Below are 6,798 nucleotides of genomic sequence, written 5' to 3'. Positions count from 1 at the left end.
AGGGACACAAGAAATTTATAGTGGTTCGGAGGTGTATGTTAATCCTCCTACTCCACTCTCTCCTATCTCCAAGAGGAATTCACTATATCCACCACTCCTTGGTTACAAGATATAATAAATTTCTCTGATCTAGTGCTTTAATCACCAAGTCCACACTAACCAAGCCCCAACTAGTGCCTCCAGCACTACTTCAATAATCTAGTGCTTTGATCACCAAGCCCATACTAATTACGTCCCAACCAACGCCTCCAGCACTGCACCAGGATTTCACACTCCTTTCTGACAATGCCTTTTTTACACTCCTATAGAGAAAATACTTGTTTGTCAAAACAATATTTTTGCTTGCTTCCAACTTTGAGACTTCTCGATAGATTCTTCAATGAATTGCATGTCTCTGTAAGATGAAGATTAGCACTCTAGATTTTTCACTTGTGTATTTTAAATTTAGCACTTATCGCTTATAATTCTTGGTATGCTTTTATGTCCTCAGCTGCTTCAAATCTTCACCTATTTATAAGTATTGAGAGTTTGTCCGTTGAAAAAAGATGCTCCCAATTTTTAATCTTTGTCAGCTAGTCTCATTGTATTAAGAGTTTGTCACGCTAACTTCCACTTCCTCTGGGATTAATTCCTTGAAATTCATCTGCTTTTTTCACAGGGATTAATTCCTCTAGGATTCATGCTAACTTCATCTTCATCTGGGATTAATTCACGCTAACTTCCTCTTCCTCTGGGATTAATTCCTTGAAATTCATCTGCTTTATTAAAATGGGGATTAATTCCTTGAAATTCATCTGCTTTACTTTATTCACAGGTTTCATATGCTTGAAATTCATGAATTTCTTCTGGCTTTATTCACGCTAACTTCCTCTTCCTATGGGATTAATTTTTCATCTCATACTCTAGTTCCTTTGGAAATTTTGACTCCTTTCAAAATTTACCTTATAAAATGTAGATAATGATATTTGATCCTTGGACTTGCCATAAAAAAGTTAAGCTTTTAACCACTCTGTCTATATGGATTTATAGGGTAACTAATTAAGCTTATTGATGTAATCTTTTCCTTGATCTTTAAGCTAAGTAAACTTCATTGCAATGCCATCATCTTCTCCAATTTTATTGGCGTTCCTTTTTCCTTCAAGATATTAATCCTTGCATCATCATGGCTTTGACATCTTCATAATACTTTCTTGAATGTAATTTTCGAAATTATTCCCCTTATGATGATTCTTGATTTTCCTTTGATCTTAAACTCGCCTAAGACACTTAGAAGAAATAAAACATGGTGATCTAATATTTTTCCATACATTTTCACATAACAAAATCTATTACATTTTATTCCTAACAATAATTTGCATCTACTAAACTATTGCAATAAATATAATATTATTAAATGTAGGCTATGTGGGTTTTTTAAGATTTCAAAAGATAATATATTTCTTTGTTAAATGCAGGTCACGTGGGCTGCTAACGAGTTTTTTAAGATTTCAAAAATAATATATTTCTTTGTTAAATACAGGTCACGTGGGCTGCTTTTTAATAATAATAATAATAATAATAATAATAATAAGAGTTTTTTTTTTTTTTTGCAAACAATAATAAGAGTTAATACCACAAACGGTCCTCTGACTATTGGGCTAGTACTCTTTTTAGTCTTCGACTTTCAATTCGATCACAAATGGTCCTTTGACTTTCAGTTTTGACCACAAATAGTCCTCCATTAAAATTTATGTTAAATAAGTGTTAAATCTAGGGGTATTATCGTCAAATTAATATATAATGGTCATAAAATAAAAATGTTTAGAATTTTTCACCAACAAGCATAATTGAAACAATTAACGAATATAAATACTTCTAAATAAAAAGACAATACACCTTATTATCGTAATTATGTGTACAAAATGAAGATTTAATATTAGAGCTATCTGTTTTTAATTTAATCAACAAATTAAAATGTTTATTAATATAATTAATCAAGCTAAGTACAAATTACGAACATTAATCATGGATTTAATTTTATTTAACTTGTTCATTTATGTGATTTATTAGGTCCATTTTGTTTTTATATTTATTAACTTAATGTTTATTAATATTTAAAATTAATTATGTTGTCATATAATTTTAAAAAAGAAGTAACCATAATAATATTAATCAATTTGACGAAATTACCCTTAGATTTAACACTTATTTAACAGAAATTTTAACGGAGGACTATTTGTGGTCAAAAATAAAAGTCAGAGGACCATTTGTGGTCGAATTGAAAGTCGAGCACTAAAAGAAGTACTAGCCCAATAGTCAGAGGACCATTTGTGGTATTAACTCTAATAATAATAATAATAATAATAATAATAATAATAATAAAAGAATTATAATAATAATAATATTTTACATTCCTATATACATATATGTGTGTCTCACACACACACACACACACACACATATATATATATATATTCCTAATCATGTGAGAATCATATCTCAAATAAAAACTTGCGGACAAATTCAAACCACTAATCTAGTAGATCTAATGGTTCAAAAAAAGTAAAACTTTGTAATATTTATGAAAAGACCTCGCTCATTCTAAAGAGTTGTAATATTTATGAAAATGACCCTATTTATTTTTTTACTTAATTTCTCATCCATCAGATCTTGCAGATCAATGGTTTGGATTTGTTCACACGTTCTTATTTGTCAAGTTGTTCTCATATGATTAGGAGTATATATGTACGTATATATGTATGTGTGTGTATATATATATATATATATATATATATATATATACACATACATACATACATACATACACACACACACACACACACACACACACACACACACACATATATATATATATGTATGTGTGTGTCTGTGTGTGTGTATATATATATATATATTGCGATAACATTGATAGAATATCATATCAGATTTTAATAATAAAATAAATTGTGAACCAAGGATTATAAATATTGCATGGTGGACCAAGGTCCAAAAAGGCATAGTTTTATATCATTTGCGCATCATATTTAATAACATTATTGATGAAGTAGTTTTTGGGGTGAAATGTTATGTGAGAGGGTATCCTCACACCGAATATAGTTCTCAAGGACTAGCGATGATAGGAGTTGAGTGTTTTGCTTCTGAAGTACAAAGCATTAATGCCTCGATCAAATCTACCCCGAGCAACGATAAATTAACGAAGAAACGTCATAACAATATAATAAAGAGAAAGGAGGAGGGAGATAGGAACTTGGATTAGGACAGGGGATCGAAATACAATCAAATCGTGAACAAGGGAAAGAATCAATTGAGTAGGTGAAGGATGTCATATTAACTAGGAGGAAGCATTTCTCAAGCTCATTCTATACTCTTAGAGCACTTAAGGACGTTCTCATGCCTCATAAATGGCTAAAGGGCATTTTGTTGAACACTTAGCATCATAGGCATCTCAAAGGTGGAGCATACATAGTTGATCAACCCCTTGAACTTATGTTAGGTTGCCACTTTCTAATCATGACTCAATCATGTATGTTGATCATCACTATCCACATTAAGTCTCACCTCCCCTACTCAACCAATTCAAGATCACATCTCCAAAAACCTAATTTATATCCCTATCACTCTTTTAAGAAATCTACTCATACATAATGATGGAAAGGAGAATAGTAAGAAATTCAAAAACTAAAGAACAATATTTCATAACTATCACAAGAGATTAAATCAAAGTAATCAAACCACAAGGCAAATTGTAAGAAATGCAAATGAAGAAGAACATCTCTATATTGAAATTGAAATTTTCGATCCTTGGTCCAATGATACAATTGAAAGAAAATCTATGTATTGATTGTAATTTGGAAATGAAATTAACAAGTATTTGAATCTAAAGGTGTTAGAAAAGTAAAAGGGGGAAAAGTAGTTTAACAGAATAAGGAGAAAACCTACGAAAAGAAAAAGCTTCTTTTAAAAATCTAACTTCTCCCTTTATAGCTATCATAAACACCTGCGTTATGAGGCCCGTTAAGAGTGTAACGTGCCTCGTAATAGCAGGAATGAGATTCTAATGCTTCCTTTTACGTGACACATTATAAGTGTAATGTTCTTCGTAGTCGCATAAATGGCTCGTAGATACTCCTTGTTTCACAGCCTATTATGAGTGTAATGTAGCTCCTAATAGTAGAAATGATGACTTTTTGGTGATTCTTGCTATGAACATATGTTACGATCCTAATAGTGCTTGTAATAGCAAGAATATAATCTGAGCACTACGGGCCTTTGTTACAAGTGTAAAGCAGCTCATAATAATAGATTAGTAGACTTATGGCCTTTCTTATCCTAAGCAATACAAACGTTTGTTACGAGCTTAAGATAGCTCGTAATAGTCGACTTTTACTTTTATCATATTTTTGTTCTATTTTGTCTAATTTATCCTTGATTTGACCCTATTTTCCTACAAACATAAAAATGCATCATAGTTATTCAATATAATTTATCACATTTCAAGGTATTTTAAGCACAAATTAAGAAAATCCAATCCCAAATTGGACAGTAAATGCCCCTAACAATGTAGGATAATTTGGCATTCATCAATTATTATATGTTGTGTTCATAATATTTGTTGTATAATATCCATAAACTAAACTTTAATGTCCATAAACATTAAATTAAATTTACACATTTACACCATTTGTATTTTTTTTCATTCACTCTATAGTAGGTTCATAATATTTCTTATATATGTTAAAAATATAAAGTTTCATTTACATAAACATAAACATTATACTACATACGCATTACGTTTAATAACATTCATTATATATTATATGTACTATAATCATAATATTTGTTCTATATGCTTATAAATATAAATCTCAAAGTTCATAAACATTAAACTAAATGTACAACATATGCATTTCACTCTATAGTAGGCTCATAATATTCATTCTAGAAAAAATTGTAATTTAAACCTCCATAATATGCCAATTATCAATGTCGCTCCTGAATTATTAGTTGTGTAAATGTTGCCGTCAATTTTCAAAACTACGGTACATATATTGCCCCTCCCGCAGTGTAAATATTGCCCCACAATTTTCCTCCCATACAGTATAGGAGGGGTAATATATATACCATTTTGAAAATTGAGAGGCAACGTTTACGTACCCCACTAATAATTCATGAGTGACATTGATAATTGACATATTATGGAGGGACATAAATTACAATTTCTCTTTATTTTATATGTTCATAAGAACAAAGTTTAATGTATATAAACATTATACCACAGGCGTATCACGTTTAATAAAATTAATCTTGTACTATTTTCACAATATTTGTTCTATATGTCCATAAACATAAATTAAACCTTAATGTCTATAAATGCTAAACTAAGTGTACATCATATATGTTTCTATTCACTCTATAGTAGGTTCATAATGTTCTTTTTATATGTTTATAAAACCAAAGTTTAATGTACATAAACATCAGGGTCGGTCCTGAGCACGGGCGGGCTGGGCGACCGCCCAGGGGCCCATGCTAGAAGGGGTCCATCCATATATATATCATGGTTGCAATAGGCGCTAGGCGCTAGTCGGGCGGTAGACTAGCGCCTAGCGCCTAAGCGGTCTAGGCGGCGCCTAGGCGGCAACCTATAAAAACAAAAAATTAATTCATGTGTGTGGATGTATGTCATATTATATATATATATATATATATATATATATATATATATATATATATATATATATATATATATATATATATATATATATCTTACTTCTCNTATATATATATATATATATATATATATATATATATATATATATATATATATCGCTTACTTCTCTTACTTATATAAATAAATAAATTTAAATATATATAAATATAATAATAAAATTAACAATGCCGACTCGCTCAAGTTAACTCGGCTAACTCTATCGAGTTGGGCGAGTTAACTCGGCCAAATTCGGCCTAGGCGGCCGGCCACCTAGGCGGACGGACGCCTAGGGAGCAATTCGCCACGGTCTAGGAGCGCCTAGCGCCTAGGCGGCCTAGGCGGGGATTTTTGCAACAGTGATATATATTATAGTGTTATAATTAGTGTTATAGTTATATTAGAAAACAAAAAAATTAGTATAATAATTATATTAGAAAATAAAAAATTAAGAATAGATGGGACGGCAGGAAGCTGGAATGGACGTTTAATTAAATAAATTTAGAAATAGAATAGACACGGAGACACCTAATTATCTATTACAATCGACACCCTAACCGGCTAACCCATTCGTCTTCTTCAATAAAATTTTTTCCCAATTTGATTCATCCTCGCATCTTCGTCAACGATCAACTATTGTTCTTTTGTTTGCCGGTTTGGGCCCCATTGTCCGTTGTAACTTGTAAGTTTTATTTTATTTGTAATTTGTCCGGGATAATGGATTTTGTGATTTCTGAAATTCTAGAATATATATATATATATATATATATATATATATATATATAATTTTTGAATTATAATTAACCTGAGTTACTGAGTTCTATCTAATCTATTCTATTAACCGGGATAGAGAGTAAAAGAAGAAAAGATAGAAAGTGAAAGAAGAAAAGAACAAAAAATCGTGGTTGTGTAGCTGTTTGTGATACAACTGAAGACTAAGGAGAACTTTTTAAAAATATTCAAGTGCTTTTATTCTTTTCTTATACACAATTTTTAAAATTGTTTTATATAATGTTATTTAAAAAACATTTATCTGGAAGTAAAAAAAAAAAAAAAAAAAAAAAAAAAAAAAAAAAAAAAAAAAAAAAAAAAAA

The sequence above is a fragment of the Ipomoea triloba genome, chromosome 6 (assembly GCF_003576645.1).
Source record: "Ipomoea triloba cultivar NCNSP0323 chromosome 6, ASM357664v1".
Classification (NCBI taxonomy): domain Eukaryota; kingdom Viridiplantae; phylum Streptophyta; class Magnoliopsida; order Solanales; family Convolvulaceae; genus Ipomoea; species Ipomoea triloba.
The sequence above is the reverse complement of the archived record's forward strand: the minus strand, read 5'-3'. Positions refer to the sequence as shown.